General features: G+C 44.9%; 1 protein-coding gene across 1 annotated transcript in view; it reads right to left on the bottom strand.

Moving 5' to 3' along the window:
* LOC133350810 (uncharacterized) overlaps nucleotides 1–24,474 on the bottom strand; it is a 136,434-nt gene that overhangs the window by 82,012 nt on the left and 29,948 nt on the right. The window contains exons 2-3 of the mRNA XM_061565563.1: nucleotides 4,308–4,335; nucleotides 4,055–4,226 (exon numbers count right to left, since the gene is read on the bottom strand). The gene's annotated coding sequence lies outside the window, so the exon portion shown is untranslated. The remainder of the gene's footprint in view (nucleotides 1–4,054; nucleotides 4,227–4,307; nucleotides 4,336–24,474) is intronic.

Here is a 24,474-nt window from a genome sequence, read left to right as displayed (position 1 = left end):
AGATAGTGAAAAAACTTTTAAAAAATTGCCTATTAAAACATTACTCATAATATAGGTTTTTGGGTCAGATCGCGTTATTTATAAATGTGTCGTAACCTTCCATCACCTGGCACGGCCAAACAGTAAAAAATTTGCACGTTTTTCAAAGGACAAAATAATTCACTTCTTTAGCCCACCGGTGTTTTGAAGATAGAATCAACAGCATTTAAAAATTTGAGTACGACGTTTCGCTGATAATTACAATCAGCTTCATCGGGCAAGAATGTTGGAGCAACGGTCTTTTTTTTAAAGGAAAATTTGTGGCAGTGTGAAATATGTTTGCATTTCGTTTCACTGATCTAAAGAAGCCATCCTTTTAAAACCATACCATGTCTGTTAAAGGTTAGTGCCCATCAATTGGAAAGAAAATCTTGGTAATTTCCATAATGCACAACAGTCGTTTGGTATCAGATGACCACTAGGACATTGACTTGACATATTTCTTTCTTTTAACAAACGGTAAAGTGAAAAAAAATACATTTTAGCATGCATATAAAGGTAATTTTAATTGCAATAAAAATATTCTGAAATGTTACGAAAGATGTTGGTACTCTTGGGACCAAAATAACTCTTTATTTGTTATTACATGACATTAAATTGTAAGAGGACTGAGCCAAAAACAGTAAACAGTTTTGAGATTAAAAAAACTATTGAGACTTTTTTTTAAAACAGCTAAACACGAATTACATTTAAACAAGAATCCATTACAAAAAAAAAGACTTTGTGATGGAGGTACTGGTTTTGTGCTCATTGGTCAAATGTAATCTCTGCTACCCTGTCTACCAGGGAGAGCTGAGAAGAGCCTGTCCACAAGCGTTGCGTTTCCGAAGCTGCAGGGGTAATCGGCTCCGGATGCTGTGCTTTATGAAAGCATGAAAGCACAGCATGCAGACCTGGGCAGTGTTTACCGAAAGCGTTGCTCCGCGTACGCAGCATGAGCTTTCGTATGGGAAAGTTTGAGATGTTGCAATTTCTTAGAACCCCGAATTTTATGGACCGGTATTAGGCAAGTGTAATCCTACCAATTTGGTGATGGCAGTTGCCTTAAAAATAGATCGACGAGATAGGCGCTCAGAAGTGTAACTGCGCAATTTATAAACTGATAGAAAATGAGAGGCGGAAAGAGGCATAAAATACTTTTTTTTTTAATTGACGGGTTTTTAAGTACCATTGGGGGACATTGTGATGTAAGTGCTAAATTAAACTTACTGGCAGATAATTGTTAACATACGTTTGCGTATATATTTTAACAGAAACTGTACAAATACCACAAGCAGGCATCCTTGCTCGGTGAAGCACATTTTAAGCCTGAATTTCTGTCAGCACAAAATGTCCTTGAGCCTACAAACGTTCCGATAATATCAACTTGTGATTATGTAAGGAAGCATGAACAAATTAAACAATTTAAATAAGTTTAACCAGAATTTTTAGGACTTATTTCGTTACATTTAAAACCATCGTGTGCTGCTGCCTTAAGCAACGTGAGAAGATACAGAAGTCAGATCCTTCGGCAAAACTCTGGAGGAGGCTCTCCCGGTTATTTGTTTGTGTAAAAGTATTTTGCACAGGATTTGCAAGTGAGATAGCCATATTTCCTTTCATACCGTAATTCTGTCGACAGCATAATGCACGCTACACTTTAAATAGGATTAAAATTTCATTTACATAAATACTTTACAGCACGACTTAATACAGCAAACAGCAAAAGCTATGATAAATGACTTATTATGCTTTCCATATGCCAGGCACCGTGGGCTGTTATGTAAATATCAATGCATAATAAATACACGAAACACAGATATACTTTTATTTTGGTATATTTAGCTTTATTTATGGTTTATCGCAAGGGCTGTTGTGATCACTGGCAGAGCCAGTGGGGGTGGGGTGACACGTGCCACCCAATGATCCGATCTAAATCCCTACTTTCGTTCGGATTATTGGGGTTTATTAGTAATAAATCGGCATTTGGCGACCCCCACTGCCACTGTATAACATATTATTACGTGCCAGGGACTCTATGAAATTATAGGACAATAGTCTGAGTCAATAATTGGCAATAAGTAACGGCAAAGCAGTTATAAGTAACTCATAATTGTGCGCAGTTTGCATATATAGTACACGACTTCCCTGAAGGCAAACACCTTCAGCGAGCGCGATGCCGATCACACACGGTTCGAATTCGACCCTCGAACGATGGCTGCGCCATCGCCACACCCGCGTCGAATAAAAAGCAAAGGACAAGTCCTTAGTAACAACTCCTATCATTTTTCATTGCTGGAGGGGTTGCCCCCCTACCTGAAAATCCTGGCTCCGCCATTGGTTGTGATCCAATACCATTTCCACAGACTTCTGGTAACATAAATTATATGGTTATGTCCGTTAATTCCCATTTCCAGCTGATTCTGAACTATTTCAACTCCGTTTTAATGAGTACAATAGGGGCATCCACCCAGACGCGCTTGCGGAATGCATCCTGCAACCTCTTCGTAACCTATCAAGATTGCCTTGGGCTCTACGAGTATTGCATCTTAAAACACAGAATCATTGTGTGCTTTTAGCCACCAGGTTAACCCTTTTTTTATCACGCATATAGAACATTGCATTGTTCTACATTGTTCTATATAGAACATAAACGTTGTTTATTTTTATCACGCTTATTCAAAACCATTAGCACTATTAATTAGCAGCAGGCACAATAATAAATATCATCATCCTTAACCAATAGCTATTGTAGCCGGTATAGGCTTATCTGTGCAGAGGAGTACTGCGAGTAGCCAATGAGGGATGATGAGCGTAAGCAAGTGTGAGTTGGAGAGGTATGCGAGGCCAAGGATGACGTAACATCACGGGTTATGGAGAGGGACTTTCGGAAAACACTTTCGGGAAAGTGGGCGGGGCCGAGCTGGGGGGAGGAGCTGCTGAGAGGGTTTTTAAGGGGGACCACGTGACGCACACAAGGTCGTCGTGGGGAGTAGGCCTCGGAAAGGTAAGGTAATTTACCCTTTTTACCAGGTAAAAGGGTAAAGGTGTCGACATGCCAAGGGGTAAGGTAAAGGGTAGGATAAAGGTAGCGCGAAGTATTACCCGGTAAATACAGTACCTTGTTTACCGCTAAAAGTTCCGTAGCGCAGTCCGTGACCTTCATTTAATAAGCAATATAAAAAAAACTTTCTTTAAAACACGCTTTTATTACATGTACTTGTAATGGCAGAACTCCACGACTCCAGGAATGGCCCCGAAGCTTGCCATAACGTAAGGGACCGTTGTGATTTACAGCCAACGTCAGTTGAGCGTGGACAATTAGACGCAAGCCGAAACATAAAATATAAAAATTGGAATGTTTAAAAACATTTATTTTTTTATGATAGAATATAGTGTTGTCATCAGTATGACATAAGTATACCAAGTTTGCAGTCGATACCACATTGGGAAGTGGGTTAAAATTTAGTTACAAGAGTTGAGGATACGACAACAACAACAGACAGAGTGAGTTCAAAGAAAGCGTGTAAAATTGGAATCATCGAGAGTATTCTATATGAATTAAGTAGTACCCCAGTAATTACCCTGTAATCGTGTAATTTTTATGGGGTAAGGGTAAAAGGTAGGGTAAAAGTAGGCTCGTTGCTTTCTACCTTTTACCTTACCTGCTAAAGGGTCGTCCTCACTCGTCGAAGTGGCCGGCTCGTGCGTGCTCAACGTGGTGGCCAGCGATGACCCCAGGATATACTGCAGCAAGGATGGCGAGTGGCTCATGCCTATCGGGCAACACGTGTGCTGCCCGGGCTACGAGGTCAACGGTGGCATCTGCACAGCTTGTCCCCTCAGCTATTATAAGTGGTGGGGGACGAGCGCTGCACCCTGTGCCCGGAGCAATACAGAAGACACCTGCAATACAGAAGACACCTGCACGCTGTCTCCATGAGGCCAGCTATTACGAGGCTGGGAGTGATGCCGTCATCGGCATTGTTGGAGTGGAGCCCCCCCTGGACGTCATCGTTCACCTCCTGTGCCACACCTGCGGTGGCAGGGGCAGGGACGCAGCGGCCGCAGCAGTGGCGATGATGACGTTGACGACAACACCGCCGCTGGCGTGCGCTCCTGTGCGGTGACGGCGTGCACTTCCTGCCGGGGCACGAGGGCCTCACGGTGCATGGCGTCACCGTCGTGCGCCTACTGGCACACACCAACTACAGCTTTCACATCAAGGCACTCAACGGGGTCTCCCGACTCAACCCCATACCGCCTGAGGCTGTGTCCGTGTCACTCACCACCAGCCAGGCTGAGCCTTCTGAGATCCTGGTGGTTCAGAAGGAAAGGGAGACACAGAACAATCTCACGCTGTCATGTGGTGAACTCAAATGAAATCATTTTGGAATACGAACTCAGGTGCTGCCACGAGAATTCGGAGAAGCAGAAGCACACGTTGGTGAGGGCCGAGGCTCGCGGTGCCACCATGTCGGGGCTGCGGGCGGGCACCGTCTACGCACTCCGCATGCACGCGCCTATATTAGTCTTCTTTGATAAGATCTTCAAAAATATCCTGTAGTTGTGTAACCATCATTATACTACTGAGCTCTCAGTTTTGTCCTTTTTACCCCCTATATAACTTATCATTGCAAATTGTACATTCTCAAATCTGTCGACCCTGGATATCCAGAGATCACCATTGACTGGGCTGTTTTCATCCTTAAGGTCATTAAACAAATTCACCAATTAACTAAGAACCACTTAGTTTCTCTAACTCCCTTAGCCTCAGAAGTGTCCCCTTATTCCTACCAAACATTCCGTTTGCTGAAACTTTGTTTCGTAAAAAAAGCATTCCTGCTCCACATCCTCTGGAAGACCCTCGCCACTCATCAACAACCTGGTTCCCTCCCTTCACCCCCCCCCCTCTTTATTTGCCTATTAGGCCAAACACACACGGCACTTACTTGCACCTGGACCTAATGTATTTCTGGAGCCTCTTGCTCCCGCATATTTGCACTGTCTCTATCAATTCGTGTGTGTTCATGTCACTATTTAACTAAAACATAGATTAGTTGCCAAATCTTTTCTGGAGCCTCTTGCTCTCATTATATTTGCACTTTTTTTCAATGTTTTTCTTCTATGACCGTTAAATACCTCCTGTGTTGTTGTTTGCAATTGTTTGCTGCTGTGCTCATGCAGCACCACGAATCTCCCGTGTAAAATAGCCGGACAACTAGCTAAACGGGACTATCATTCCTGCAGCATATAAAATTAATTGTATGAAACTATCGGTTATGACTTTGTCGTTAATATATTCGCAATACTCTATATGTACGCTCTCAAGCCCTTTATTTGTCCAACGAATGTTGTTTGTATAAGTAGCTTCTCGCGTTGCTGTAAATAGCTTTGGGGACAGTACATCTCCTTTCTTGGCTCTCTTTCTGTGTTTTTAATCTTTTTATGTATTGATTAAACATCCAATTGCAATCTCGGTGTTGCTGTTCCATCTCTATAAATAGTTTTGATAATTTTTATATGTAATCAGGTGACCATCTTGCCTGTAAAACAGGTGACAATCTGCCTAATTCTTCTTGGTTCTTTCGGTAAAGTCACGTAGAATGGTCTGTCTTCTCGACAGACCTGTTCTCCACCTGAGGACGGCTGCTTGTGTTGTGGCCGAAACGTCGTGATAATTATTTTGTTTTATTTTTATTATTTTATTATTTCCATTCTACGTGACTTTACCGAAAGAACCAAGAAGATGAATCCCTGCAGTCACGAAAGCTTTAAATCGAAATCTGACTAATTGGCATTATGTTGTTGCCAACAGCTGCTCTTTCCAGTGAACAACACCAAAACAATACAGTAACAGGGCTGGTGTACACTCACCATGCTCTTAAGACCTCGACATGGATCTTTTTGCCTGAAAAATCTATCTGAATAGAACTACACCTTTGCGCATTGGGTTATGAATGCATGACTGAGTAAGTAAATAGTACGTGTATATTTGTTATCAATTAGTAAACGACTGACACAAAATGAGCGGGCAGCACTAAAGTTCAGTTCGGCAATTGTCAAGCGAGTCCAGTGAATATTGCGCCCTTTGAAAACGGAGAGGACGTTGGGGTAAGTGGGCTAGTTGGAATTGGGATATGAGCGTGCGCTCTGGCATACAGATACGTTAGCAGTGCAGAGGATGAAGTCAACCGGAGCCACTGCAGTGATACGGTCAGCACAAGTTCATGAAGAAAGCCGCCTTGTGTGAAGGTGGAGTCCTCCGCACGCTTAATGAGTTTGACACCGCTGACGTTCAGCCCCGTTAAAGGGAAGAAAGCAGCGATTTAATAATGAACGATTTTCTCATGGGCAGGCTGCGTCAAGATTCTCCACCGTGTCTTTGAACTTCAGAAGAACACTGATTTAAGTGAAAAATCCCTTTTCCAATGGAAAAGGCATCTGAGGGGGAAAGTGAGCAAAATCAAAAGTGAGAGGGATTCCAAGAAGAATTGCATGCTGCACGACAAACGAGGGGATTGTGAGCATTGCTGTTATCCTTGGCAGCAAAAACAGAAAATTGGCAGTGCCTATAATAAAATGTTTAAAGGGATGTTGAATGCATTGTGGACTTTTTTTTCCATAGCCATCTTCCATTCTATAGAAAGAAAATACAATAAGATCTTCAAAGCGTGCCGGTATTAATCATAATAAATTGAGGATTGTTGTTTTGCTGGGAAATCTCACGAATTTTCTAAACTACAAACGGCAAGTAAATTCGCAATATACAATTCCAATATGATTATGCGCATTAAGTTGTGATATGCAATGCACTGGCAGCCACCATAGGAATGTGGAAATGTCCCCCACAATTGCAGATGAGCACTGCACCATACCCATTTGAGTAAGCAGACTCTGGGTAAACAAAACCGTATGTTTGCACACTAAGAGTACAGGGGCTTATTCTATATAAGCGATACTTTTTTCCCCTCTCAACCTCAATGTGTAAAATGTGCTTAAATATAGTACAGTACGTATACAATAAAATCTGAATGTACTGTGCTAATAAGAGATTGCATCGGTCATGTCTACAGAAAACATGACCGTTTCAGAGATGATAAACACCTATTAGCATTCGCTGCACGTAGGCCAATGTATAGCCTCCTGGAGAACTGGAATGGAAAATACAACCATCCTCCATGCCATATATCTTACCTACTATTATAGACGGTTTTATTAAAACTGGTGAACAGCACAGGCTTCCACAGAGGAAAAAAATGGGCCAATGACCAAAACAATACAAGGCTTGTGATTTTTTTGTATATATTTATTTAAAATGTATTTAAAATTTATTTGCTCCCCCCCCACCACAAATTTATATTACGATTGGCATCATGTCACAGTGAGAGAAATTCCATTTGAGATTCTCAGTGGGCAATGCATCATCATGTATCAGACAACAACCCTGAAGGTGAGATAACAGCGCTAATTTTTGAAGTCCCTTCGAAAAGCCTCTTATACACACTAGATGGTACACGTTCACATATGCCCTTCACAAAGTGTTCTTCAAATGGCAGTCAATCTAAGGATTTAATCCTCAGAACTGTGATATGCCAACTGAAGTGACAAACCAAATTTGAAATAATGGGTTTTTTTCGTGCAGTCATTGATGACACCATTACCTTAGCACACATGAGAACCAAGTTTAACCATGGGTGGCTGCCCGGTTTCAAACCCAGCATCTCTGTAATGCTGGCTCATCATTCGAGCACGGCATTAGTCGCCCCAAACTATCTGGCCACTTCGACCAGTTGCCATTTAAAAAGTTTGGAAACATATTTTGTTCATTATTATGGCCATTAAGGCAGCACACATATGTACATAAACATTCGGCAACTATGGTGCAGTGTTAATCAGCACTGCCTTACAAACCCAACAACCTGAGCTTGATTCCCACCATCGCTAATATCAGTGGCGAGTGCTTTTGGCCTGTGCCACCTCTCCCCAAACATTTACAAACACAAATATTCCCCATATAGCCTTTGATTTCGAAAAGTGTATTGGTTTAGCCATGTTTGTGTGTTGTAGTACAGAGTTAGACTGATGGCCTTAATCTAAGTTGTCTTATGGTTGTTGTTGTTGTTTGACTTGCATCCCACTGGGATTTTTGCACACAGCGTTGGTGTACGGTGTTTTTTTCTGCAATATTTTGGTGTCTTTTCTTGGATTTTCTGTTTGCACTTAGTCACATATTCACTTTAAGATGTTTTTTTGTTCATGTTTTTGTTTTTTGTTTGTTGCGGTTGCACCCGATTCAAGAGCCGAATGGCTCACAGAGCTATACCTAATAAATGAACTTGAACTTGAACATACTTTTGGGGCAATTGCTGTGAGCGAGCACCTATGAAGGCCGGCCGGTAAGGCACATGAGGGGGTGGGTAGCCAGCACCACGCCCGGCCACCTTTGTCTCCCCAGTGGCAATGTTTATACATCGCACCAGGTACTCAATTGAGGCTGAGTCGACCGAGGGAAGGCCCAGCGCTGTTTCAGGCCATCGTCACTGGTGTTGGCCATGAGCGGGAATCGAACTCATGTCGCCGGGTCCGTAGGGCAGCGCGCTAACTCACTGCACTACCAGACATATACACACATACATGAGCACGTACAATGATATAAGCACATAGATGCAGACTATTAATGAACGGGGTACAGCATCTATGTTCCTATACTCAAAGCTGCCATTCCCTTGGACCCTAATATCACGATCGTCCTCTGCTCTCGAGTGCCTTGGATACACAGCACGGATGCATATGTACGTGCTTATTTGCAAAGTAAAAGGCAAAACCCATTGTTCTCGCCTCGGCTGGCACCAGGAGGCGCCTGTCATTGCCCATTGACTGATAGTGGAAAAGCTGGAGGCACACTGAAGGTATTGTAAAAAGCTCACACAGGACACATATGCGCACCTACATCTATACCCATATGTAGGTGCGTGTGTATATATATAGGTGTATATACCCAAATAAATAAGAGATGAGATGTTGGATTGTTTTGTTCTGAGTATTGCATCCCAGGCAAAAACTGGAAAACTAAAGGAATGTAATTATACTGCACGGTTGTGGTAACATTCATGGCGGTAATGGTCCATAATGGCTCTATATCCTCAATGTAGTATTTAAAGAATGATTACAACCTTTTGTAATTTTGTTTTAGGACATTCTGGTACACAGATGGGATGGCTTATATGCCACAACGGAATCGTTACAGCAGGAGTAGCAATTCCCACCTACGGGTTTTGTCAGAGAATTATACAATGTGTGTTTCTCTCAAATGTTCCCTTAAATCAGTCAAGAGCTGACAAAGTGAGAGGAGAGTGTTTGTTTGCCAGCTAAGTCTCGTTCTAACTGCCAACAAACGGAGGGCAATTGGTGAGCGGTGAACCAAACAAGAAGTGGCTTACAGCGGTGTGCGAGGGTTTTTTTATTTTACAAGTTTCAAAACATACACTGCACCATTGCTGTCAAATAACACAAATAACATTTCTTTGTTACTGGTTCATTATAAAAGTTTGGCTTGAGATGCTGTTGTTAACATACCCAGAGGGAGTCGCAACATGCAATCCGTCTTTGAATGCCTCAGGGAAGGTCGCGGTGTTTGGCCAAATTTTTTTAAAATGAAATTCTGCCACACTGCAATTAAGGTCTAGTCCAGAAGCCTAATATGCTGTAAGGAAGAAGTGAGGCATTGATTTCCTTTCACACGGTATGGCTAAAGCAATGCTGACCCCAGCTGATGAGCTTTGTAATAGCAGCTTCCATCATGTCTTGCAAAATGTTGGAGACCTTTGAACCGTATCTTCTAAATTGGAGAAAATGGAAGCCCTGTCAATAAAAAGGCTCCAGGATACATAATTACAGAGCTTTATGAGCAAAATTGCCATATCATCCTAAATCACCTTTTTTCCAATTGTATGTGCCACACAAGAGGCAAGATCACAACTGGTTTTGATATTTAACATTTAATGAGAGAAAATGATATGTCCTGACTACAAATACTAAAATGGACTGCAAGTGTAATGGTACAGCACCCGGTTGCTACTGTTATATGAAAAAGTTTATAAGTGAGCGAGCAGTTTGATTGCGTGAATTAATCCTTTAATGTGCAGCATTAAAAGCAGTGCTCTGGGTGTGTGCACCTACACGGATGGCACAGAGCCACATCTCAAAAGATTTATAATAATCTCCCATCCAATTGATTGGCCCTTTGAAATGTTCACGGAGCAGAGGCAATCTCTGCGTACTCCCAACACCATCACGTTACTCCCTACAGATCTACAAATCCACACGTGCGCAAACATTTAATTAGAAATGTTCTAATACAAAGCGCTGATTGTGAATTTTAGCCACAGCCAGTATATTTTGACAAGATTTCCCCTGGTGTTCTGATCTGTTAATTTTTATTTTTTTATCCTGTGTAGATGGAATTCCTATCGATCAGTTGCACCGACTAATTCATAATCTAGGAATTAAATATTTATTTCTGTGCTGAGCTCAGCGAACATTCCGTGCCATACTGGTAAACAGCTGATAAATAACTGCGCTCTAAATTGAAGAAAAACTATAAGAGGCGATTTGATGATGGCTAGGGAAATGGAAAATCTGACAGCAGTAACGGTGCTTTTCTGCCTTAAAAAAATTGCCCCAAGCGCAATTTTGGTGGAAAGAGAACAATGTGTTATTTTGAGTTAACTACACTGTGTCTCAAGCAGAGCAATGTCCCATTTCTTATTCTCTATCAAATACCGATTTCTCTTTGTTCGCTGCCAGTCAGCCCTGACATGTTTTATTAATGAACTGAAAGAGCATTATCTACAGGCTGTGCTCTGAACACAAACATACCAATGATAAGACAGACGCATTTAAAAACATGGAGTCTTTATTTTACAAGAGTAATTTTTTTTATCTCTGACAAGGCTGTAACGCAAAAATTAAGCTTCATTAACTAAGAACGTGAAGCTCCAATGACACATTTAAACTGAGAGAAATTTGGCTCCGAGGACCAGCAACTGGTTTTCTTACAAAAATTCCCAGCTGTGGCTAATATCAGTGGAGAATGTCAAAACCCATTCAGAGCCTCTCTTAGTGTCCAGAGTTCCAAGCCTCTCTCGTTAGCTGAATGGAATGTACTGACTCATGAGAGGAATAATGGTTGTTGTTTAACACACAGGAGAGATGTGATTATTGGTGTTTGATAACTAAATGGGGCCTCAACATGTATTGCACGTGCATGGGTGAGGTCAAAAACACTTAGAAAATGTCTTGAAGGCATTTCATGCACAAAACATATATACTGTATATATTCAGCTGTCAGACAAGATATACTGTGATGGCACAATGGGTTCTGTCCTTCTTACACCTTGCATGGCTTTAAAATGTGTGCCTGTTGAAAAAAAAATATTTGCAGCATGATCCCATATCTAGAAAGGCTTACGTTTGATCATCTTTGCTCGGTCACCTTCATACTTCATCAAAAAGCACTGAACATAGATATCGTTACATTTTGACTTAAAACTTTCATGACTGCAGGAATTCATATTCTCTGGTTCTTTCGGTAAAGTCACGTAGATAGAAATTTAAATTAAATAAAAAATAAAGGTAAAATTACAAATAAAAGCAAAAAACCCACGACGTTTCGATCAGAACACAAGCGGTCTTCATAAGGCGGAGACAAAAGAGGGGGCAAGCCTCCAAATGCAATTGCTTATAAGGGCTTCCAAAGTTAATTTTATTTTCTATCTACGTGACTTTACCGAAATAACCAAAGAATATATATTTGTATCCCTAAGTAGCATATACTGAATGACAAAAACTCTTTCACTTGTTTTAAAATAACAATTTAAGATTTTGAGATGCGTGTTATTTATGTGCTCAAAGATATAGTATAAAGCTATACAAAGTGTTTACAGAATATTGTGAATTCAGTAATATCCTAACCATGACTCATCTCGGTTGGTACATGTGTAATAATCCTTCGGAGACGGCTTCGGAATCGGTCCTCTTTATTTTTACCTCCACGATACACTTAATTCACTCACGCTCCGTTGTTGGCAGACAACAGAGAGCGGGCAGACTTCACACCAGCTCCCACCGCGCACGTGGCACCCGGAGCCCCCGTACGCGCGTGGCCATCGCCCTGTTCGTTTCCCAGTCTGCCCCCGATCATTCTCTCTCACTCTTTTTAATCCCTTCGTCACGTGGTCCCCCCAGCCAATCCTCCATGGATAGCCTCGACCGTTCTCGATGGTTCCCTGTCACTCCCGGGACCACGCCTCTCATCCGGATCCCCATTAGCTGGGGCCCCGAATGGCTGGGCCAATCACTCCTGATGACATGCCGTGATCACGCCGGGCCCACGCTCCCTATCTCAACCCTTATTGGCTACAAAGCAGGACCGGCAAGCCAATCCCCACGTGAACCCTCTATGGCTGTTATTACACATGCACAGCCCTGCAGGTGCTCGCTCAATCCACCGCTGGTGGAAGGGCCTCCACGAGAGCGAGCGGAAGAAAGCCCCCTCTGGTGGGATATATGGCCCACTCTTCCACGCTTGGCCAGATGTCTTGGAAGAGGTGGCAGTACCCACAATTTACCCCACCTGGTGTTAGGCTAACTGTTTGTACCCATTTATACTGCTTGGTGGACAGAGGTCAGGGCATTTAAGAAAAGTGCCCAATGTTTCAGCTGCCCTGCCGGAAGATTGAATCGAACCGGCGACCTCTGCTATGCAAGTCCAGTTTGCCAACCCCGACACTGTGGCACATCATCACATGACCCTTAACTTTATTCGGAAAAAATTGAAAGGAGAGAAGTACAAGACATACATTATATAATTTTTTACTGTTGACTATTTTTTATTTTACCAGGTAAGGCCCACTGAGCTATATAGCTCTTTTTCAGAAGCAACGTGGCCACAAATGATAGCTCAACGAAGTCGCTTATCAAATGGAAATGTATAGCAGCCAAATACTTAAGTGCATATGTTTTAAATGTGGAGGGAAAACCCAGAGGAGGACCAAGAGAAAAATCCACGAGACCACAGGGACATGCCAACTCCAAATATACAAGCGTCAGGGTCGAGATCGAACCCACAACCTCCTGTATATCAGACGAGGTAGTTAACATCTCGCAATACAAAGATCGCAGGTGTAAAGGGTGACTTAAATTATACATGAATTTAGGATTATATTCAAAAGATGAGACGAGCCATGCACACCCTCAGTGCTCTGGTAACTGAACAGCAGGCTCGGTCTCGCTATGCGTTGCACCACTATCCGAGATGAACTTCGCCTTCATAACAGAGCCACGATGAACGTCAAAATCCCAATGCGATTCATTGAACGAAGTAAAACTGGTGGATAATCAGAACATTAACATTTGCAATATTATTAAAATGAATGAATGCAGCATAATATTCTGGTTAAATAGCATCAAACTCAATAAAAGGTCCTGGATGGACCACGGACCTACCGTATATTAACACTGAATAGCTATATTATTGGTTATTTCGGTAAAGTCACGTAGAAGGGACTTTACCGAAAGAACCAAGACTATGAATCCCTACAGTCACGAAAGCTTTAAATCGAAACTGAATAGCTATTCAACAAGACAAGCCATTCTGTTACATTGGGTCACTTCAAGTAATCACCATAGTGCAGTCTAAATGTACAACATATAACAATGACCATGGATGAGATGTTTCATTATTCTTGCTCTGAAGAGCACATTAAAGTTAACATGGGCACAGATCTGGCTTGACTCATCTAGCCACAACTGACATCAACAATATGGGTGGCAGGCTTTACTGTTAAATGTCTCAGATTTATCGTAACAAAATTCACAGTATTATATAAAGACTTTCACACCTTTACGACATTCACAACCTTATTACAGCATTCTCAGCATTATAACAAAACAAACAACACTTACAGACAATGGTTATTAAAGTATTTCCACCAGCAGATGCACCTGTCTAGGCTGAGCCGCTACATTTGCCTTCATTTTCATTTTTAATGGCTATCCATTAGACATTTTCATGTACAATGGTCCCCTTGGACCTCGTGGCTTTAAGGACCTTTAACCCGGAACTTCCGGGTCACGTGACCAAAGTCAGCACCCTCTAACTGCCATGGATAAAAACACTCATCCATGCCCTGTCCCCAATGCCACCTGTACCCATTTGCTCTTTCGCCTTCTGCGTCATTGTCCCTGTTATCTGCAAATTCTCCAACACTTTCACGATCAATCGCCCATGTGACTGTGACCAAGGGAAGTGCTACAAAAACTAATATTGTGATAACCCTTGTCCACAATATTAATTTACAATTTTGACATGTTCATGTCACCAATTAAGGACACATTCTGCTTTGATAATTAACCTTATTTATGAGCACTTTTATTACTGTTCATTCTCTGAATTGTATTCCATGAGAGCAAATCTGTAAAATAAGCAATTTTATTGCTTGTGCTTTCATTAATTGCTGGAGATTTGTTGATTAATGAAAATCAATGCTGCATTATTACATGTCAACGTTAATACATTTTAATGATGCTCTTGTATCTGACAACCTCATAACCATGAGTACTATTCGCAATGCATATTTGCTAAGCCATCAAAATTGATCAAAAATGTCAAGACAAATACAAGTTGGCATTTAACACAAATAATGAAGCAATATAGTATACAAGTTAATGATTTTATCCATCAGACAACAGCCATGTCAGTGGGAGATACTCTACGGATATTTAATTCTCAAAATCATGACTCCCATAATTTATCCAAATTCAAGCCTGACATCAGAGATAGACGGTCAATGCATCGTGCACTTTAAGATGCGTTTGTGCGGTCGTCAAGAATGCTCTTCCTTCCAATATTAGGAAACCACTGGAGTGCTGCACTTTTTCAATATATTGAAAACTAATTGCTTTAGAATTGCGTTTGGTGTTTAGTTTGTTGTCATTCCCCCGCACCTCCGATTAGCACGGTTAGCTACGTATAGTGCGAAAGAAGTTTAACATACATAAATCTGAACCAGTCCTGCCACACCTCCCAACTCACACCACGACACCAAACCCCTCTAGCCAAAGCACAGAAGTATAACCACACAGCGTGGAGAAGATTCATCCAGCAGTTTATCGACTGCTGGATTGAAAGTGCCATGAATAATTTCATTGTAATTATTTATCCAATGTAATTATTTGTCTAGATAGATAAAAAAACAATGTTGCTTTTTAAAGGATAATGATGTAAAATGTCTGTGATGAATGCAAACAACTGTGGGAATAAAAGCAGGGTGGGAAGAATTAAGAATTAAATGATTACGTTCTCAAATAGGCATTATTCCCGATATAGATGTACTACTTCCCTTCTTTTTTCTTGAGAGAAAATGACGAATGTGAACACATCTCTAACCTGCATCAGTTTGCCTAAAAAACACAGCAGACACATGCTAACAGAAATTTCTATACCAGTCTACGTATGTTGCCATTGTGTATGATACATATGTTAAATGTTATTTTTTCAGCATTCTTCAAATGTTAAAAAGCCCCGTGTAATAATGGGCTATTTCAGGAAAGAGAGCAGTAGACATCCACCTGCAATACATGAAATGTGTTTAATGTGTTTAATTCCATTTTCTGCAGAAATCTGTTCTCAAACACATGTTTTAATTTGCTGTGAGGCACAGCCGCAGGTTCACCCTATTTGCCGGTTACACGTAACATCCAAAATATATCATTATCATCGATGTCACCTACAAAACACGTTTGAGAAGGGTAGCCAAACTAGGCTCTACGGTGCACTAGTGCTGGATTATTTGCACACGTATAGCATCATCATGATCTTGTGGTGCCACGACCACGAAGCAACTCCACAAGCGCCGCGTTTCCCTCCCAGCCCCTGCATTAAACACACACCTGCACGCAGCACACCCACATAGTGTCCTGGCAAAGGATTGCCTGGCACATCGGGATTTAATCCAAAGGGCCCCTAGAGGGAAAGTCCCACCGTTTCCTGGTTCCAGGAGGTTGGCCGACCCTCGCAGGGCAGGTTACATTGCTATGCCCCTAAAATTGGTTTCAAATTGTATGGGCGCAGAAAGAAAAGGTTCCCTGGGCCAACCGCAATGAGGTACAACTCGGGGGGGGGGGGGGGGGGGGAGAACGGAGGACGGAACCCTGAGCGAGAAGGGCGCAAGACAAAGGGACAATGGGTGGCCACCGCCGCCCACCGGTCACAGAGAAGGGGGGCGGCGGCAACCGCAGGTAAGCGCACGATTGGCCGCGCAGTACAATGCCACCCTGGGCTTTTGCAGTGAAGGGATTAGGCCACGGTAGAGACGGTGGAGAGGGACAACAGCGCGGGTAAGCGCATGATTGGCTGCGCGGTAAGACGTCACCCTGGGCCTTTGAAGTTTAGAGACTAAAAAGAGTAGCCCAGAACGATTTTAGGTCAGTTGTCTTCAACCTCGGGGCCATCAAGACCCACTACCTGCCGTCCTGCTCCTCGAGCCGCTCGCAGCATCCATGTGATGCCAGCGAGTACTGCTTTCAGGCAGTGATAGGTGAGGTTTTCGCTCGTCCTTCTCCCTCTGACTCTCACAGCGTCTGTGCGACACTTGAGTACAGCTACGAGGTACGTGGTAGGACGTTTGAGTGACTGGGTTCGTAGGCATAAATTCTAGATTTGAAGCTTTCGTGACTGCAAGGATTCATATTCTTAGGTTTTTTCGGTAAAGTCACGTAGGTAAAACATTAAAATTAATAAAAGTAAAATAAAATAAAAATCACGACGTTTCGGAGGCAACAAAAGCTTCCGTCTTCAGGTGGAACCATCACAGCCACGACAGCTGTATCAAGTAAATGAGAGATTACAAGAGCTACCACTACGTATATATAATGGTTGGAGAGGGGAAGGGGCAAGTAAGGCACACTTTTTATTAATATGGTAAGGTGAGGCTTAAGACTAAGAATAGACTGCATAAAAAAAGGCTGAGCATTTGTTATGGAGAGGTACGGTTTGTGACTAAGCCTGGTCTACGTAACAATAGTGTGAAAAAAGAAAAAAACTAAACATGGTAAAACAAGCCTGGCTGTCTATCAATAACCTGTAATAGTTGTCTGTCAAATAAGATGGACCAAATAAGTGTAGTTAAATATTTTTTTTTGCATGGTTAATCATATCTTTCCAATGATTACTCAGTTTGTAACCATCATCACGGTTGAAATTATGTCTGTGTTTGTATATTTGTATGGCTTCGTCTACAAACCTTTGATGGTAGCCAGGAGGTTTGCAGAGCACCTTGGTCTCGGAAAAGACAATTTCATGAGAGCCCACAGAGTTGTAGCAATGATTAGCAACAGCCGAAGAAGCAGTTCTGCCGTGTTTCAGATCTCACTTGTGCTCGCGGACACTATCAGAAACATGACGTTTCGTTTCTCCAATGTAGCAATCACCACAACTGCAACTCAATTTGTAGACTCCAGGACACTGTAAGTCAGGAAAGACATCCTTCACAGATGGAATCAGATCATGGATTTTATGCACTGTAATGAATCGGACTTGGATCTTATGTTTGTTTAGAATTTTGGAGATCTTTTTGGTCACGCCTGCTATGTATGGTAACGTGATAGTTTTGGTCGGAGTTTCATGTGGCTGTTTCTGTGTGGTGGGAGAAACAGCTTGGCGGATAGTGCGGTCAGAGTATCCGTTCATCCTGAGGGCCCGATGTACATGTCTTAATTCTCCGGCCAGGTGGTCTTGGTCAGAAATGCCATGGGCTCTGTGGTATAGCGTTTTGATGAGATAATTCTTTTGAGATGGGTGGTGGTGGGAATCCGGTTTCAAGTAGGAATCTGTGTGGGTGGCTTTCCTGTAGACAGAATGTCCCAAGGATCCGTCAGGCCTCCTCTCAAACAGAATATCCAAGAATGGTAGTTTACCATCTTTCTCCACTTCCATGGTGTCTCTGATGGATGGGTGTCTAGAATTGATGTGGTCCAAGAAGTGGTTCAATGCTGGGAGGCCATGTGGCCAGATGACGAAAGTGTCATCCACATACCTCTTCCATAGAGACCATAGAGTCTGGGAGGTCTAGCCGCCGATGGCGGCTAGACCTCCCAGACTCTATGGTCTTCCCAAGATCCATAAAGAAGGCACCCCGCTATGACCCATCGTGTCGACGATAAACTCTCCTACGTACAAACTTGCCCGGTTTCTATCAGATACTCTGCTTCCCTTCACAGGCAAGACCTCTTCGGCAGTACTCAACTCAAACCAATTAGTCTCTATGGTTAAGGACATGGTACTATCTCCTGATGACATCCTCGTCAGTTTTGATGTAGTATCTCTGTTTACAAAAGTCCCAGTACCAGACACCCTAACAATAATTGAGGACTTAGTCCAACATGGATTGAATTCTGATGTACCTGCGCTGGTGAGGCATTGCCTCACCAACACCTATTTTACCTGGAATGGCACCTTCTACAAACAGAATGAGGGTACCCCTATGGGCTCCCCCTTGTCACCAGTTATAGCCAACATGTTCATGGAAAAGTTTTAATCAAGACGCCATCCAGACATCCACTCTGCGTCCTTCCCTGTGGAAGAGGTATGTGGATGACACTTTCGTCATCTGGCCACATGGCCTCCCAGCATTGAACCACTTCTTGGACCACGTCAATTCTAGACACCCATCCATCAGATTCACCATGGAAGTGGAGAAAAATGGTAAACTACCATTCTTGGATATTCTGTTTGAGAGGAGGCCTGACGGATCCTTGGGACATTCTGTCTACAGGAAAGCCACCCACACAGATTCCTACTTGAAACCGGATTCCCACCACCACCCATCTCAAAAGAATTCTCTCATCAAAACGCTATACCACAGAGCCCATGGCATTTCTGACCAACACCACCTGGCCAGTGAATTAAGACATGTACATCGGGCCCTCAGGATGAACGGATACTCTGACCGCACTATCCGCCAAGCTGTTTCTCCCACCACACAGAAACAGCCACATGAAACTCCGACCAAAACTATCACGTTACCATACATAGCAGGGGTGACCAAAAAGATCTCCAAAATTCTAAACAAACATAAGATCCAAGTCCGATTCAGTACAGTGCATAAAATCCGTGATCTGATTCCATCTGTGAAGGATGTCGTTCCTGACTTACAGTATCCTGGAGTCTACAAATTGAGTTGCGGTTTTGGTGATTGCTACATTGGAGAAACGGAACGTCATGTTTCTGATCGTGTCCACGAGCACAAGTCAGATCTGAAACACGGCAGAACTGATTCTTCAGCCGTTGCCGATCATTGCTACAACTCTGTGGGCTCTCATGAAATTGTCTTTTCTGAGACCAAGGTGCTCTGCAAACCTCCTGGCTACCATCAAAGGTTTGTACACGAAGCCATACAAATATAAAAACACAGACAATTTCAACCGTGATGATGGTTACAAACTGAGTAATCATTGGAAAGATGTGATTAACCATGCAAAAAAAAAAGATTTAACTACACTTATTTGGTCCATCTTATTTGACAGACAACTATTACAGGTTATTGATAGACAGCCAGGCTTGTTTTACCATGTATAGTTGTTTTCTTTTTTCACACTATTGTTATGTAGGCCAGGCTTAGTCACAAACCATACCTCTCCATAACAAAGGCTCAGCCTTTTGTTATGCAGTCTATTCTTAGTCTTAAGCCTCACCTTACCATATTAATACAAAGTGTGCCTTACTTGGCCCTTCCCCTCTCCAACCATTATATATACGGAGTGGTAGCTCTTGTAATCTCTCATTTACTTGATACAGCTGTCGTGGCTGTGACGGTTCCACCTGAAGACGGAAGCTTGTGTTGCCTCCGAAACGTCGTGATTTTTATTTTATTTTACTTTTATTAATTTTAATGTTTTACCTACGTGACTTTACCGGAAAAAAAAATAAGAATATGAATTAGTAGGCATAGTTAGGTTAACCTCTTCTCGCAAAATATTCCCCCTCCAGGTAGAGTGTATTTGCGCCATTAATAAACTTTAGTACAGAGTATTGGTGCATTGTGATTTCTGTGTGTGTGGGTAGAACCTTGGCATGGTGTCTGCGATTTGTGTGTGGTGCGATTGCGCGGGGAGACTTATGCAAAGCGCATGCCCGGGATACACTGCTGGGATCATTGATGACCTAGACACCGAGAAAGTGCAGCAGCATCTGATGAGCACCGCGTGGTGGCAGTCAGATGCGAATTGCCCGTATCCTCCACTTAACACCCTTGTGGAGCGCACGCAGGTGGGAAAGATTTGCTTATAAGCGCGCAGTTCTGATGGCTGGGACGGGAGCGCGCCATCGCAAGCCTCCTTCCAGGGGAGGAGGAGGAGCTCGCTAGGACGGTGAGGGGGAGGGGGCGAGGGAGCCTCCGGGACCCCGTGAAACAACCCCGGGATGGGTAGCAGGGATACAGACTGGCATAGGGGATATAGCCGGCCATGTAACCCAAGTAAGCGAGCAGGTGACCCAAGTACGCGGGGAGGTGACCCGAGTTACACGGAAATATGACCAAGCTCTAGTCTACAGTGGAGACAGTCCAGTCCGAGGTGGGAGGACTACGCTCCACAGTAGGGGGGATAACCGGGCGTGTGTCTTAATTAAAGGGCTATACCTAATAAATAAACTGAAAATAAACAAACTGAAAACTGAGAGGCAGAGCATGAACAAATGCGCACTGGGAGGGGAAGGAGCGAGCAAGGGGGCTCTTATGGAGCCACGACCCTTCCCCGAGCGTGCTATATATGCGACCAATGGGGGCATCGCGCGAGAGACTTTTGCCAGATCGTCCGCGCTAAACAAGCACCAAGGTTAAACACCAAGGCCTCCCTAGAGAAGGGACCACCGAGGGGTGCAATCGACGTGGTCCCAACACAAATAAACTGTAATGATAATGGTGAGCGAGTGACCCCCACTCAAATGCCGGCAACAACACCCAAGAACGTGGCGACTTCGAATGACTGGCTGCAGGAACTGGTGGCAGGAATCACGGGGGCCACATCGCTGGTGGAAGGGCAGGTGAACGGGCGGCGTACCCAGATTCTGCTGGACACGGGGACGGTATCCTCACTCGTGAGCGCAACACACTGCAGCGTGGTCGGGGTTGACGTGGGCCGCCTACAGGCCCCGGATCACGCTCTGCACACTGCAAGCAGAGCTGGGATGGGACTGCTGGGGAGGGTTACCCTTGAGGTCCATCTCTATGCGTCGAGCGTGTTACTCCACGAGTGTATTGCAGGTACCGACGTCCTGGAAAAGTTGGGGCTCAACGTACAGCTCCGCCAGCGATGCGCCACCATGGAAGGCAGCGGGGAGCGGATTCCGTTCTTGGGATAGGAGCCGGGTCGCCCCCGCTTCGAGCTCGTGTGCCGCTATCCTGGCGTCGGCCGTCACCGTCGGCCCCTCGCAGAGATGCTGTTGATGGTAGCAATGCCCCCCACTGACCCCTCTCACCGACCATCGGGTGAGGTAATGTTGACTCCTCACCTGGAGTTGGTGGCACGGTACGGGGTTGTAGGGTCAGCCACGTTGGTAAACGCTGATTGGGGCCGGCTATTTCTGAGTTTTTAGCCCCCACAGTACCCCAGCAACGCTGTGACGGCGCACCACGGTAGCCACAGTGTACCCCCTGCACGCACGCCACTCTAGCAGCTCGGTGTTTGCCCTCTGGGCTGAGGACCCCTGCCGCCCTGAGGAAAACCAGGACCTGGCATGGCGGGTCGGTCCGACCCCCAGAGCAGAGGTCGTCCCAATGCTTGATGTGCTGCAGGTACCCTGGGCAGACTTAACCAAGGTGGAGGCCGATCATCTGCGAGAGTTACTGCGGGAGTACGCCGATGTGTTTAGTGAGCACGATTCGGATGTGGATCGGACAGACCTTGTTAAGCACCAAATTGACACAGGTACAGCCAGACCCATTAAACTCTCCGCATACCGAGTGAGCGCCCAGATTAAAGAGGCAGTCATGGATATGCTCCGCGATAACATAATCCAGCCTTCAGCGAGCCCCTGGTCTGCCCCGGTTGTACTGGTGACGAAAAAGGATGGGTCGACCCGGTTTTGTGTTGATTCTCGAAAGCTGAACACGGTTACCCTCGGTGACGCCTTCCCCATCCCCCGCATCGACGACACCTTTGACAGCCTCGTGGGGGCGCGGTATTTTTCCACCCTCAATCTAGCATCTGGGTACTGGCAGGTGGAAATGGTGGAGGAGGATCGGCCAAAGACCGCATTTACCACCCCGATGGGACTGTTCGAGTTCCGAGTACTTCCGTTCGGACTCGCTAACGTGCCTGCGATGTTCCAGCAGCTGATGGAGTTGGTGATACGGGGCTTGCAATGGGAACAGTGGCTAATTTACCTGGATGACGTGATAGTGTTCAGTAGGTTCCTGTCTGAGCACTGGTCCAGGTTACGGGAGGTGTTCCAACGACTGCGAGCAGCCCATCTCAAGCTCAAGCCGCGTAAGTGTCAGATTGCGCAGCGCGAGGTTGGGTACCTCGGACACCACGTCAGCGAGGCAGGGGTGCGCACCGACCCGGAAAAGGTACACGCCATAGTAAAATGGCCACGACCGAGGAACCTGACGAAGATCAGGTCATTTTTGGGGCTAGCCACTTACTATCGTCGATTTGTGAAGGGATTCAGTGAGATTGCATGCCCCCTCACCCAACTCACTTCCCCTAAGAACCCCTATCAGTGGACGGAGGCCTGCCAGACGGCCTTCACCACCCAAAGGACCACCTCACCCATACCCCTACCCTGTTTTTCCCTTACTTTTCCACAAAATTTATTTTGGACACCGATGCCTGCAGCAGTGGGCTTGGCACTGTGTTATCCCAGGTGCAGGATGGGACGGAGCGGGTCATCGCATACGCCAGCCGGACCCTGAGCGGAGCCAAACTGAACTATGGCGTGACCCGTCAGGAACTGTATGCTGTGATTTTCACGTGTAAGCAGTTCCGACCGTAGCTGTACGATAGGAAATGTCGCGTGCGCACTGACCATAATGCTCTGCAGTTCTTCCTCACATTCAAGGAACCACAGGGGCAGATGTCCCGGTGGCTGAAGCAGCTGCAGGAGTATAACCTGCAGATCAAGTACAGGGCTGGACAGACGGATGCAAACGCGGATGCATTGTTGAAGCGACCAGCAGTGTGCGCCAAGACACGGTCGGAGGAGGCCTGCCCGTGCTTCATGGGGGGACGCTGCCGACAGGCAATGGCTCCCCTGGAATGCCCTGAAACTAACCCTGCTCCGTTAAGAGAGAATGCTGTGTGAGCCACAAAGGAGCTGGGGGCTCGGGGGGACACCCGGCGGGCATGGAGCCCACACCCAGGGGCCCGAGGGGACACTCTGCCCCGCCCGATCGGATCCAAGAGGACGTCGGGTGTGCAATCCCTGGCCTGGTGGAGGCAGCCCTGCGGGAGGAGAAGGTCACCATACAGGGACCCTGGAGTGGTTTGTATGCCCAGTTGTGTGTAAAGAATGGGGTGGTGAGGGAACTAACCGAAGCCGGGGTGCATCTGTGTTCTCGCCCAGGTACGGCCCCAGCTGCTACGCTGGTGCAAGACCACCCGCTCGGGGGCCATGATGGGGAATGGCGCACTCGGGAGACCCTGCGTCGCCAGTATCTCTGGCCCAAACTGACGCAAGACGTGGTACAGGGATGCCGCGCTTGTCAAGAGTGTGGGCAGAAACCGGCGCGGTATCAGGTGCCCCAAGGCCGTTCCGCGTCAGCCGGGCAAACCAGTTAGTTGGAGTCGACCTACAGGGGCCATTCCCGCGATCCCACCGAGGCAACCGGTACATTCTCGTAGCGGTAGAGTATTTCACGCGCTATCCAGTGCCAGTGGCCATCCCCGATAAGACGGCCCTTATGGTCGCCCGGGCATTTGTGGAGCATTACGTGCTTAAACATGGGATCCCCGAACGAGTCATTACTGACCAGGGTAGTGAGTTCGAGGCAGAGCTATTTCAGGTGCTGTGCCAGGAGTTTGGAATCCAGAAGGACCGACCGAACCACGGCAGACCACCCCCAGGCAAATAGTATGGTGGAGCGCATGAACTAATGCGCCAATCAGCAGATTTGGGATAAACACCTCCCCTAAAAAATTTTTTTTTTAAGCTTTCGTGATTGCAGAAATTACTCTTTGGTTCTTATGGTAAAGTCACGTAGAAAGAAAATATTAAAAAAATTAAATAATAGAATAAGAAGTTTCGATTGCAACACAAGCAATCGTCATCAGATAGAAAACAAACCTAGTGAACTTAGAAATACAATGCAATCCAACACAGTGAGTCAGCTAACACAACGGTCAGCACCTTACTGGGTTGATTACGTTCTTCCAAAGATTGCTAAATTGAGAGAG

The sequence above is a fragment of the Lethenteron reissneri genome, chromosome 35, assembly GCF_015708825.2.
Source record: "Lethenteron reissneri isolate LAM-NWPU_2019-01 chromosome 35, ASM1570882v1, whole genome shotgun sequence".
NCBI lineage: Eukaryota > Metazoa > Chordata > Hyperoartia > Petromyzontiformes > Petromyzontidae > Lethenteron > Lethenteron reissneri.
This window is presented reverse-complemented; position numbering and strand designations above follow the sequence as displayed.